Source organism: Euprymna scolopes, chromosome 6 (genome assembly GCF_053919585.1).
Source record: "Euprymna scolopes isolate OS-2025 chromosome 6, ASM5391958v1, whole genome shotgun sequence".
In the NCBI taxonomy this organism is placed as follows: Eukaryota; Metazoa; Mollusca; class Cephalopoda; order Sepiida; family Sepiolidae; genus Euprymna; species Euprymna scolopes.
The window spans coordinates 144,020,205-144,035,294 of record NC_136487.1 but is presented as its reverse complement, the minus strand read 5'-3'; positions in this window follow the sequence as shown (position 1 = coordinate 144,035,294).

Genomic DNA, 15,090 nt, shown 5'->3' with positions numbered 1-15,090 from the left:
TTAACCAAATCCATTGATTGGCTGATCTAGTGGGAGACCCACTGTGGTGCACTGAAAGGACTGAAAGAACATGCCTGCCCACAGTGACTTAATCCATGATACATTGTAGTCAACATTGCACTGTAGAGAACCTATTGCTGATATTATTAAATTATTTTTATATAATGGCTGGAATTAAGTTTTAAAATGCAAAAGTAAAGTATCATAGTTCAATTGTGCTCAAAATAGAAACATTAATTTCGAACACGCCACTGTTTTATTAAAGAACGTACTGTTGATTTTATATGCCAGACCTTTCTGTTTGTTCTGTGATAAACTTCTCAGATGCACTTATGATGTTAGACTGTATAAGGTGTTTACATTGTTCACAATCGGGCTGTTCCTTTTTTAATGGGATTTTTTCGATTATCGATTAACGATTTTCAATACTTATCAGAAGCATTCTATCTAAGAACACTCCCAGATACATAAAAGATACTTGTGTAAAATTTCATAAACATCGGCCCAGCCATTTCAGATTTCATAGGAAACACACACACACGCACGAGCACACGCACGCACACTCACACACGCACACACACACACACACGCATGCGCACACACACACGCACGCTCACACACGCACACACACACGCACACGCACGCACACACACACACGCACGCGCACGCACGCACACACCCCCACACCCCCACACATAAAGTGTCTTTTATACATGAGTAGAGATAGAAATAAAAATGTAACACTGTGCAACAAAGTTCAGGTTAAAACACATACATGTAACATAAGATCTGTTTCGATGTAAGAAAAATATCCTGATACTAAATCTGAGCTTTATTTATTTAGATTATGCACCGTTTTCACGTACTATGAATCATATTTTATTATTATTTATTATTATTGGTTATGAATGAAGAACAACAATTGTCACTTTTAAAAACATTTGTCCTCTTAACTCTCTTGTGTTGAGTGTTACCCCCCTTCTTATATTCCAAGGTACCATTTTGCTTTAAAACGCTTCTCCATCACTGAAATATCCTGATGGAATCTTTCACTATGTTCATCACTCATGTCACTAAGATTCTCAACAAAATTCTTGAAAGTGAAAATTTTGCAAAAAAAAAAATAAATAAAAAATAAGCAACAACAACAAAAAAAATGTACCTAATTTTACAATAGAAACACCGGAAATAGATTTTTTAAGCCAGTGTGCATAAAAAAAAATGACCACAGATGCCGTGTACTTTTTTCAGTATTGAACAGTGTAATTAAAATATATTAAGTCGTCTCATATTTTAGAGAATAATTCTTAACTCCTTTACCACTTCCAATATGCATGTGTGTATATATATATATATATATATATATATATATATATATATATATATAAATATATATATTTATATATATATATATATATATATATATATATATATCATATGCGCAGATCGTCATATAATGATTAGATCACTCTTACTGACGTTAAAAATATTTAATAAGAAAAAATTGAAATTCAACTGTATCTCTCGTGGTTGACGGTAGCCGAATGATTTGGGCCCTTGCTAATAAAGCCAGACATGACTTCTGTGTCCGGGTTTCGAATCTCTCGACTGGTGTTAATCGTGACACCCTGCACTGATGATTCCTGAAAATTGAAACATTAGAGTCCGTAGGTTTTTAATAATTACTATAGTAAATGTATATATATATATATATATATATATATATATATATATATATATATATATATATATATATATATATATACAGTCCTGGTTAAAATCATAAGACCACTTAAGAAAGTAAGTGTTTACGCATAATATCGAATTTTTAATCAAGCAAATGGTTGAAACCATTGCCAAAAGGGAAAATATGATGAAAAAAAAAATGAAATCTGCTTCATACTCTTTATGTAAAATTTCAAATGTTTAACTCAGACATTGTCTGAGTGATTTGGTAGAGACCGCAGAGCTCAATGTTTTTAAACTTTGACTCCTATTATGACCCCTTAATATTTATTTTTTGGGCTCAAATCAAGTTATTAAGTTAGATCCATGTCCAACGAACCGATATCTAAAATTTGAAGTGTGTAGACCCAAAATTGTCAGAGGAGTTTGGTAGAGTTCTCAAAGGTCAAATCGTTGAACTTTGACTCCTTAACAGCCAAATTTCCGGCCGAAAACCGATCACAGAGATTTTTCTAAATCTCAGTACCCTGTATGTCAAATTTTGAGTCTGTAGTCTGAAAGTTGACAGAGTTATTGTGTAGGGAAATGTACACAGACATATAGACACACAGACACTTTCATTTTTATAGATATACTAGCATGGGTGGCCGGCGTTGCTCGGGTATTTGACACACAGACACACAAACACGTTCACTTTTATAGATATGCTAACATTTCAGCCCGGCGTTACCCGGGTGTTTGGAGGTGTATGTTGATCAAAAACTAAAAAAAAAAAGGGTTAATTAAAGGGTCATAATCGGGGTCTAAGTAAAAAAAAAAAAATTGACCACATTTTTTTTTTGCTCAACATACCCGGGCAACGCCGAGTTGAAATGCTAGTATATCTATAAAAGTGAACGTGTCTGTGTATCTGTATGTCTGTGTGTGTACATTTCCCTACATAATTACGCAATAACTCTGTCAATTTTCAGTCTACAGACTCGAAACTTGATATACAGCGTACTGATATCTAGATAGATAGATAGATAGATAGACTAGCATTTCAGCCCGGCGTTGCCCGGGTGTTTGGATTATGTATTGAGCAAAAAAGAAAAGTGGTAGTAGCAAGACAGGTTCAAACCCGTACGACGAAGGAGGAAAAGAACGGGAAAAAAACCCTGATGTCCTTGCGGTTACGACCACCACCAAACTGGAAGTGACTAATGTTTAAATTAAGGCTAGACAATCGAAAGGAAAGGATGCTTTTCAAAAATATCGGCGAAAAAGCGACCCCCCTGTAGAAAAGTACTCAGTAATAGTTAACTAAAGATGATCATCCCATGAGAAAACCGAAAAAACTAATAGGGAATTAATTAAATTGAATGTTTAAAAGAATATGCAAATTAGCTAGATCTTTCGCTAGTGAATGCAATTCCACAACCCATATATAACAAAATTGTATTTTCTTTTTAAATAAATAGAAAATATTGTTTTTAATATGAATATCAATACACACAAAAGAAAAACGAATTTATAGGAGTGTAGATACATAGATTTGAAGCCCAATAGGATATCTGTCAGTATGGTTACGCACTAACTTATACAAAGAATTGGGCGCTTCTACACTATTGGGACGAAATTTTGGAAATCGTAATTCTGAATTTCACATGTAAACAATGGTATCTCTGTATTCCTCGTATTTTTAAGATGATTATATCCAAAAAATTACGAAAATCGATGAGGTAGAAAAGTATTTATTTAAAAACAAATAAAGTAGAATTTAATGAAAACGAACGTAAGACACAGAAGAGTTTTAAAGGGAAGTAATTTTCCGTTTTGATTTAAACAAGATGGCGGCAATTTTCACCTGCTAACACGATTAAAGTTGTTTTGTTTAATAATTAAGTAATATTCAGGTAATTTCGACTGTATAATTTGGGAGATATCATTGTAACTTATTAGAATTGACAAAAAAATAAGTTGAAACCATCGGTTTTTATCTGAAAACTTCATTTATAAGGTACGGGCAAAATGGGCGGACAACAATAGGGGAACTTTGTTTTGAAAGCCGATTAATTATAATTTTTTTTTGTAGGTTTCCGACTACATTTTGATTGTATTTGAAAGATTAAGGACTAAACTTAATTTCCAAAAGGAAAAAAATATTATTTGTACGCATAAAAATGTTTTCACGGCGAACTACTCAATTCAGCTAAATTTTGAAGTTAAATAAATTCATTGCAAAAATCCTTCAAAAGATAAATATTAGTTTTCTGGGTCTATTTCAAAAATAATTAGTAAAGCAAAGTCCTAAGTTATTGAATTAAATTAAAAAAAAAAACAATTTGTCTGTACAAAACATAAATTAATTAGTTCAAAAACCGAGTGATTCTGCCGTTCACAAAACGCAACAAGCTGAAGTTTTTCTAAACACGGAATATACGGAGGCCCAAAATTTCAGCCAGTCGAAAGACTGTGAAAATGACGTCATGTAATTAAAAGGAAGGAAGGGGTGTGATAATCCCCCCCAGACGTGCATCCGTACATTCTTATTCTGAACGTTTGTATAAATTTTTCCATTATTTAATTTAATTATTTTTCTATGTTCCTGTTTATTGTTCAATATTATATAACAAATATGTTACACCGAAAGTGTCACATTCTTGCGAGCAAGGAACTTGTTAAAATCTTGCATATAAAAATTATGCGAAACCTGTAATTAAAAAAAAAAAAACTAGAAATATTTTTTGCAATTATAATTTTTTTGCCCGTACCTATCATTTATCGACTACAAAATCTCGTTCCAATTCTGTAGAAGTGCCAAGAATTGTGCAACTTTTCCAAGTGTTGTTCCCTATAGAAACAGCACTAAACTGGGTATTTACCTAGATTAAATGAATTCTGGCCTTGGAATTCAATAAGACTAATAAATCAAAAGAAAGATATGCTACAACATAGTTAACTAGCTAATTAGAGGAATTGAAACCACGCTAACAATATTATCACACATCGTTGACACTACTTTTACTGAGTAAAATTTATTACCAAGGGGAATAACTCCATGTTCCTTATCGAAATGTGGGCGAAAATTAAATTACCTCCCTTTAATAAAACACCCTTTGGTATAAATACGTTGACACATAATTTCTAGTTAGATCACCTAAGTTAAAGGGCGTTGAGTTTGGTGAGTACACGATGTATGACAATTTAAGGGTACCAAGCGGGACGTCTGTATGTCTTACAAAATCGGATTGTGAACTGACAACGCCAAAATTGAGGTGATTTCTCGATTTTTAATTTTCGGTTCTTCTTCGTTATTGTGGTTAAATGCGAAAAATGAATTATTGAATTTCAAGTGAAAATTGCCGATACTAATGATAACTATCTATTGATTTTAAACTACCAATAAAACTAAAATCTATCGATCACATTTTAAAAGATTCAGAATCAGAATTTAGAACAGAATCGATAACTGTAACGGAATCAAGAAAATATTAGAATCGTCCCACCACTATTATGTGTGTGTTTATGCATGTGTTTTTTTTTTATTTCAGTGTAAATTAATGCAGTTATGTGCCAATTAGACATCCGTATCAGGGCAATATGCGTTTCTATAGTAACCATTCATCAGTGACTGGTCTAATCTGCCCCTTGAAAATTGAATCCTTCTTTGTAATTGTAGTGAAGTTCGAAAAATGAAATATTGCATTTCAAGTGAAACTAATCATATTTATTGAATTGTCATGTCACAGCAATCAAAATATCAAAAAATTATGAAAAACGATGAGGTAAAAAATTAATTATTAATGAAAACAGTTTTCGAAGATGTGCGAGCCTTTTCTAGTCTTTTCTTTTGTAACGGGTTTAGGATTATTATATCCTGGCCCGCAACAAACGATGGTGACCCCGTTATTTTAAAATGAAATGCATGTGTTTGAACGAAACACTCATAACACACACTCTTTTTCTCTCTATACAACAATAGACTTTCCTTGTCACCAGTAAACAGCGAAAGACGCACGCCAAACTAAACATGTGTTGTACCCTTTTCTTTTATTTGTTTCTTCACGAAATAAATTCTAGTTCGTTTAATTCAATTTAACACGGAGTTCGTCTCTTTCTCAATTCAATTAATTTTCCCTATTTTGCACCACCACCACAAATTGGTGACACCCGAACGCGAGAGGAACACGCATTTCCTCCTATGCCACAAGTTCTGCAACAAACTGGCGCCCGACTGACGTGAAACAAACACGCATGGTGACCCTACCCTTTTTAAATTAATTGTTTTGAGCGAGACGCGCGTTTTATTTGATAAACAGAAAAAAGGACATTTCAACAAAGAAAAACAAGTGAACTACTACCGACAGGAATAACTACTACAAACAACAATGACGAAACTTCTCGTCAGACTCGGCAGAAAAATAAACACGGAGCTGTCGACTTCATATCGAATATAAAGAAAAATTCGAGCTCGACAAACATTTTTCACGGTTTCCTGATATTACCCTGCAACAAACGCGAGGAGAAAAAGCACATAGGCCTGTACACATTCTCTCCCGCACAGCAGACGCGACAACAAAGAAACAATTACAAGACAACCCTATCAACACATAGTGAAAAGTTGAATCAACAATACGAGTTGAGATGCACCACGCATACTGATAAACTCACAACTGGAAGTTTCGTTGACAGCCGGCAACTGGAAACTACCGTTCAACACGAACGAATGTGCAACTAGCGCTCGTACAAACAATGTATACACACTTCCGCAGACTCACCTGCGAAGACACCGTCAACTGGACACACCACGTCAACACGAAACAAAAATTTTCCTTCCAAACGAACAATTCACTTTACTATCCAAGCAACTCATTGCACATGTCAGCACACAACAAAAAAAAATGTCAGCCTAAAAAAAGAGTAAACGCCTTTTCCACGCGTAAGTAAATACTTCTTTTCTTGTACGAACACACTCCGTTTTTGGCGTTTTTTTTTTTAAACAACCACATCAACAACAAAAAAGAAAAACAGGACGAACAGTCAAATGCCCAAAACATTACTTATTAAAAAAATATATATACACTGCATATTTTCCCCCTGGGAAGGGGAGTATTGTGCAAGCCTTTTCTAGTCTCGCATAAAAACACGCGTTCACATCTCAAGCCATATTTCTTGTCATATACATACGCGCACACATACACATACGTAGATATATTCACGTTCATGTACATACACCCACATTCACGTGCATACACACACACGCTAACGCACACACATGTACGCACACATACGCACACACGTACGCACACATGGGAAACGTCACTTCCCCTTTAAAGGAAATCCACACATGCGCAAAAGACAACCGGAAACAACTATAAAAGCAAGAGACAAGCTGTTTCCTTCCTTTTTCGAACCAGCTTCCGACTTGAACGGTCGACGGACCAACTGCGCACCCTTTCGGTGCGCGCACGCTCGCCCACGTCACGTCCCCTGTTACTGTATGTGGGGCAAGAGCTAACAGACTGTACGTACACTTTATACGCTTTCTCTCTCCATGAACTGGATTGACTTTCTCACTATTTTTCCCCTTTTTGCTTTGGTCCATCAACCAGACAAGTTCGCATCCACAGCTAGTGGCCTGAAGACATTTCCACGTGGACAAGTACCAACATGTGCGCGCAGCTTTACTGATGTCAACCCTTAATCATTTTTCTTTGTCTACACGCTAGACTGCCATTTTTCATTGCACTACATTACTCACTCCTCTTTCCACGCGCGGACATGAACACGAGTTACACCTAAAACATTCATTTTTCAACAGAAAATAAACGACATGTTTATTTTATCCAGCAATTGAGTTTTGTTTCCTTCTTTCCATTCGTTTCATTATTTTCTTTTGTAACGGGGTTAGGATTATTATATCCTGGCCCACAACAAAGACAATTGCCGAAAATAAAGGTTTGCTAAACTGGCCAAAGATTTTCAGTTTTCAGAAAACATTTATCTCCTTTTTGTTACAATTAGAAATCTCCGGGGGGGGGGGGTTCTACAAAACTTAATTTTTGATAATTTTCTTTGAAAATTATTTTCATTAATAATTTATTTTCTATTTTATTGTTTTTCGTAATTTTTGGATATTTTCATTACTATGACATGACAATTCAATCGATACAATTAGTTTCACTTGAAATCCAATATTTCATTTTTCGAACTTCATTACAATAATGAATAAGAACCCAATTTCCAAGACACACGTTAGGCCAGTCACTGATGAAGGATTAATATATAAACGTCTATTGCCTCAATGCGAATGTCTTATTGGCACATAACTGCATTAATTTACACTAAAGTAACACACACACACACACACAAACACACAACACACACAACACACACAACACATACAGAGTAGTGATGGGACGACTTCAATGTTTTTCCTGATTCCAATACAATTACCGATTCTATTCTAAATTCTGATTCCGATTCTTTTAAAATCTTTAAATACTAAGCTATAGAGTTTTCTTTTTGAATTGGGTAAAAAAACTATGAGATACATTTTTGCAAATATAAAAAATACAATTGTAACAGTGTGATCTATAGAATTTAGTTTTACTGGTAGTTTATAATCCATAAATCTTTGTATTTAATTTAGATAAACAAAATTATCATTGGTTACATCAATTAAGCTATCGTTTCAATCTAAAAAGATCTTATCGGGTTACTGAAGTCATAGGTCTTCATCAAGGTCAGTCTTTTATAAAAAAAAAAAAGATTGGCCTCGATAAGGCCCTGAGGCTTTGGTTGCTTTATAGTCACAACCAATAATAATTTAGTTTATCTGAATTGAGTAAAGTAAGATATATATATCAGTAGACAGTTCTCAAGTTGGAATCCAGTCCAAAAGATTCTTCCTGTGTTGAAAAGAAGAAAGCATATGCAAAGTTGCAACAGAAAGGTTTAATATTTATGGAACAATTCTGGTTTCTGATTGGTTGGTAGCAGAACGTGAATTAATGCGATTCGTCAGTTCCTAGTAGCATCGTTTATAAATTAAATCTCCCGACTGTGAAGAGACATACTCCATTACACATCTTGAGTGATTGGATGTGTCTCCTAGCGGCTTCGGCTGCAGGAAGACAGGGTAGTACAAGTCAAGGGAACCGGCCCAGCACCTGTTGTACACTGCCTGGGTAATACCTAGGAGGTCCACCCTCCCAGGCCTTGCCACCGGACTTTCCGATGGGGCAAGTTTATTGCTTGCTGCCTGAGGCGCCCCTACCGGGGAATGCCGACGGGGTTACTCAGGCAATTTTTAAAATTGCAGAAGTGCCCCTCCTTTAGGGGAGCCTGCGGGGTTCCCACTTTCCAGGCCTTGTGCCAAATAATGCTGAGGTGGGCAGCATTTAAATAACTACCTCATTATACATCCAGTATGATGGGATGTGTCTGCTAGCGGCTTTGGCTGCAGGGAGACAGGGTAGTAGTACTCATCAAGGATCTGTTCTTGACACTCAGCCCAACAGGTGAGGGGCCGGGAACCGGCCCAGCACCTGTTGGACTGAGGTACGCCGCCTGGCTACTACTTAGGAGGTCCACCCTCCCAGCTCTTGCCACCGGGCTTTCCGGTGGGGCAAGTTAATTGCTTGTCGCCTGAGGCGCCCCTACCAGGGAATGCCGATGGGGGTGCACAGGCAATTTTTGATGAGGCAATAGTGCCCCTCCTTTAGGGGAGCTTGCTTATTTCCACCTTCCGGCCTTGTGGCACATTTTGGTGTGGTGGGCACCAAATAAATAGCTACCTCATTATAGTGCTACTATGATGGGATTTGTCTCCTAGCGGCTTCAGCTGCAGGGAGACTGGGTAGAGTACTCGTCAAGTATCCGTTCATGACACTTAGTCTGACAGGTGAGGAGCCAGAAACCGGCCAAGCACCTGTTGTTATTAATACGATCTATAGTGATCCATGGGGAGACATTGTAAATAGGAACCCTACAGGGGAATGCCGACGGGGTGCCCAGGCAATTTTGATGAGGCAAGAGTGCTCCTCCTTGTGCCACATTTTGCTGCGGTGGAAAGCAGATAAATATCTACCCCATTATAGGGCAAAAATATTGCAACATATATATATATATATTTATATATATATATATATATATATACTAGCGGGGGTACCCGGCGTTGCCTGAGTGTTTGTTTCCGGGACGGGGGGGGGGGATTCTTAAAAAATCTTATGGTAGGTAAGTAGGAAGGATCAAACCTGGAGTCATGAGTAAAAGTAGGAAAATAAAGTGTGAAAAAAAACAAAAACATCTGCAACGTTAACAGTTCGGCCACCAAGAAAAGTCCATTCCAGTTGTTTAGGAAAAAAAACAAAAAAAAACAACTACGGTAGGTCGGCGCGAACATGAAAATATAATGTGAATTGTCCAGCACGCTAACCACTACGCCACAGAGCACTGCAGCTTAGTTTAGTGATTTTAAATAACTTCACATGAAAGAACTACGAAGCCAAACCGGTGTTCTCTTCTCAACTGTTCCTTGTGAACGATCCCCAAACGGTGTTAAATGGTGGCAGGGGGGGGGGGAATTTATTAGAGAGAAAATATTTTACCACTTCCATTGATCTTAACCGATTTTGGCCGTGACTTCTCAGCAGAAAAAGTATAGAAATCTAAGATTATCGAGGAATTTGAGAAATAATAAGCCTATAACACACCTCAGATATTGTTCTGCCGTTTGTGCATATTATATTTGCATGAAATATCTTGATTTTTAATCCTATTAATGTCAAAATCAAACGGGAAAAAATGCGTTCATTTTATTTATATAGAGATATACAGAGAAAGAGAGAAAGAGAGAGAGAGAGAGAGAGAGAGAGAGAGAAATAGAAAGCAACAAACCGTGTTATGTGTTCATTATTGTTTCCTCTTTATTTCGAGACTCCCTCTGGATGAAATAAAGACGAAACGTTCATGAACACATAACACAGTTTGTTGCTTTTTATTTCTCTATTTTGTCGGAATACTATTTCCATTATTTTCATCATATATATATATATATATATATATATATATATATATATATATATATTAGTGTTGGGACGATTAATCAGAATCAGAATTGGAAAAATCGTAAGAGTGTGGGTATCGGAATCGGTATTAGAATCAGAAAAATATGTGTCTATTTTTTCGATGACAAAAAATAATTCCTTTAATGATATTTTTTTAATTTAATTTTGTTTAAAAAGCAAAATCTTCCACTGTTGGTAGTAATAATAAAATAATAAATATTTATTGATTTTAAACAACCAGTAAAACTGAAATCTATATATCATCCATCACAAGCGTGTTTTTATGTTTGAGAAAATATTTGCACATTTAACATGTGTTTTTATGGTAATCAGGACAATATATCCATTTTAGTTAAATATTTGGAGATTTATAAAGAATCGGAACCGGTAATTGTATTGGAATCGGAATTTATTTGGGACAAAAATATTCGAATCGTCCCATCACTAGTATATATATATATATATATATATATATATATATATATATATATATATATATATATATATAGTAATTTATAAAATATATATGGCGATTAAGCTACACTGAATATTCGGCGTTTCATCCACTCTAGGATTCCTCAGGCTTATGCGCAAATTCTGTGGTTGTTTATCGTTTTTAGATGGTCCTTTTCTATTGAGGATTTAGTTGGCCAATCAGCTTTCTAGTATCCACCGCGCCCCTTCCTATTAGCCAATGGGCATGCATTTTATCGGACAAAGGATCTGTTTTAAAACTAGAGTGGATGAAACGCCGAATATTCAGTGTAGCTTAATCGCCATATATATTTTATAAATTACTAACTAGCTCTACCTATGTATTGAGCACTTTTGAAGTAAATACTTAAAGTTTTATACCTACAGGCATTAGTGCTTCATGCTTTTGTAATCATCAGTTGAAGAAATGATAATTGTCACTGATCAAAGGATTTGAACCTTGCCACAAAGTCACCTTTGACTCTATTTGAAAGGAACGTTATCCCTTAACCCCCTCCCCCAATCGCCTGGAGAATTAAGAGAAATTTAACGTTTATAAAGCACAATGTTATTAATACGATCTATAGTGATCAATCAACTGAAAGTCACGATCTCGCACAGGGTTAAGCACAGACCGCTTTTTTATTTCCCAGACAGTGCTCAACATTTAAGAAATTACTTTTAAAGAGGGGTGAAATGATTATTTATTATAATCATTTTTATACCTATAGATATTAGTCGCAATCGCAATTGTTAGTGCAGGAAATGGTGATTGATGCTGGTTGAAGGATTCAAACCCTACCACCTTGACTCCATTTGCAAGGAATATTATCCTAAGGCCACTGCCAATTGCCATGAGAATTAAGAGAAATTTAATGTTTTCTGGCAGGTACTACCACACCACATTTATGTAGACCTTAGAATAACAGAAAATAAGGAAAGAGTTCACGCCCCCTAAAGCTCTTATTGGGCGATTACTGCTGGGTTTCAGTTTCGTTCCATACTCAGAACAAACTCTAGCACATTGTAAGGATCATGGCAGTTCAAGGTGAACTGTGGAATAACAGCACATCATGGAGCTCTCCATATTCTCAAAATCTCCCACTAGAATCCATAACATATAGTAAATCCATAAATAGTACCGTGAAAGGTGTTGTTGGAAGCATTGGGGGTGCAGTTATGGTGTTATGTTATTGACTCTCGGAAAATACCAGTTAGCTTGCAATGGCCGATTATTTTGATACCAAAGAAAAGAAAACTACTAAAAACTTTTCCAGTTAGAAGAGCAGCTTATCGTGCGTTTACTAACATTTATTTGTTATATATTTGAATTTTTGACCACTTTTTTGTACCTCTGTGGATTTAAAAAAAAACCCTTCAACAATCCGTTTATACAGCAGGTGCAGAAAAAGTAAATAGTGCAAAGGTGCATATGTGGAAGTGGTGCTACAGTTATAGCAAAGGCCAGCTGGACTCCGGTATCAGACTGTGATGAAAAAAAAATCCAGTCCCCTTTCTCTATCATTTGTACCAACGAAAAATAAAAGGCTTAAAAGCCCGGCCATGTTCTTTTCCTCAGAATCTTATCTTATTGGCTGCCAGAAAATACCGGTTAGCCTGCAATGACACTACAGTTATGACAAAGGCCAACTAGGCTCAGGTATCAGACCTTGATGAAAAAAAAAAAGAAGCCTAGCCCCCTATCTCTATCATTTGTACTAACGAAAAATAAGAGGCGTAAAAGCCCGGTCATCTTCTTTTCCTCAAAATGTTATGTTATTGGCTCCCGGAAAATACCGGCTAGTTGCAATGGCCGATTGTCCGTGTTTAAGTTAGAAATATTTTGATACCAAAGAAAAGAATGTTTGAATAAGTGAAAGAATGTTATCAAAGCGAAATAAGTATTAAAAAGATAAAAAAAAATTTATGTCAAAATAATTCCCAAAAATATTAACTTGATAAAAAGTAATATTAACTAACATAAATAAAATACATGTTAAAGCTGGATCATCCGATTTGTGTCTTTGGTCACGTTGAGTTAATGACGTAATGAGATAGTTTGGAAATACACTGATCAATTAGGAGTCAGTCTATGATTTTCGAGCAAAGAAGTTGGAACGAGTAAACGAGGGAGCCGGTCAGCTATGGAAGCATTCAGCTAAAAAGGTAGTAATATGCAAACCTGGGAAAAGGTATGGCATGCAATCATAGACCAAAAACTCACCACATGAATAAACTTAAATGTGGAAAAACAATTTAGTTGTCTGAGTTTTCGGGGTAGAAAATGACTTACAATTTCAGAATGTGATGGTTGCGACCAAAAAGGCATGTCTTTCCTTTGTTTGGACAAGCAGACAAAGATAATATTCGTCCCGCTTGTTGAACTATTGTGGAAGGTATCTATATCTATTATTTAATTGGAATTCATTGAGATGAGTATTATTTATTAATTTTATTCATTGCGGACTATTATCCTCATCTTTTCTTAGTTGTTTCGCCAAACAAGAAAAGATGAGAGTAATAGTCCGTCATAAATAAAATTAGTATCTATACCTGCTTATCATATATGTTGAAAACGTACACTCCCTCCGCAACGAACATTACATAGACGCTAATGAATACTAGAGACGACAAGACACACACACACACACACACACACACACACACACACATATATATATATATATATATATATATATATATATATATATATATATATATATATATATGAGACAATAGGAGTAGAAAATGAATTCGCAAAGACTATATTATGGAAAATATAGAATGAGTCATTTATTTAAAAGGGTATACATACATTTAGTTGGGGGATATGTATGTATACCCTTAATAAATAAATGACTCATCCTATATTTTCTAATATATAGTCTTTGTGAATTCATTTTCCACTCCTATTTTCTCATATATATATATATATATATATATATATATATATATATATATATATATATTTACTCTCTTCTCTCTCTCTCTCTCTCTCTCTCTCTCTCTCTATATATATATATATATATATATATATATATATATATATATATATATATATATATATATATATATATATATATATATATATATATATATATATATATATATATATATATATATATATATATAAAAAAGAATGCGAAAACTATAAAAGCTTATAACTTTTCTCTATTCGTTTTTAATTGGTGACGTGCAGGAATACAAAATAATAATATTATGAAAAAAAATTAAAAAACTTTTTTCATAAGTACATAATTTTCGACCGATCCTTCAGTCTTCATCGGTGTAGTGAAAGTGGATATATATATATATATATATATATATATATATATATATATATATAGAGAGAGAGAGAGAGAGAGAGAGAGAAAGCGAAATATATATATATATATATATATATACATATATATATATATGTTTAAAGAAAAAATAGAAAAAACCGAATGAAATTATTAAAAAATCAACGTTTCGTCCCTGTTTCAGAGGACATCTTCAGGATAATTGAAATAAAAATGTGATAAAAGAAAAAGTCATAGATCGTGCGAAAAAAGACAGTTTTTTTAAATCCAACCCATGTCGGGAAAGGACGAATATGTGTGCGTATAACCCGACATGGGTTGGATTTTAAAAAACTGTCTTTTTTCGCACGATCTATGACTTTTTCTTTTATCACATTTTTATTTCGATTATCCTGAAGATGTCCTCTGAAACAGGGACGAAACGTTGATTTTTTAATAATTTCATTCGGTTTTTTCTATTTTTTCTTTAAACATAACGTCAACCACCGCTGGTATATTTTTTCATTCCTTATACATATATATATATATATATATATATATATATATATATATATATATATATATATATATATATA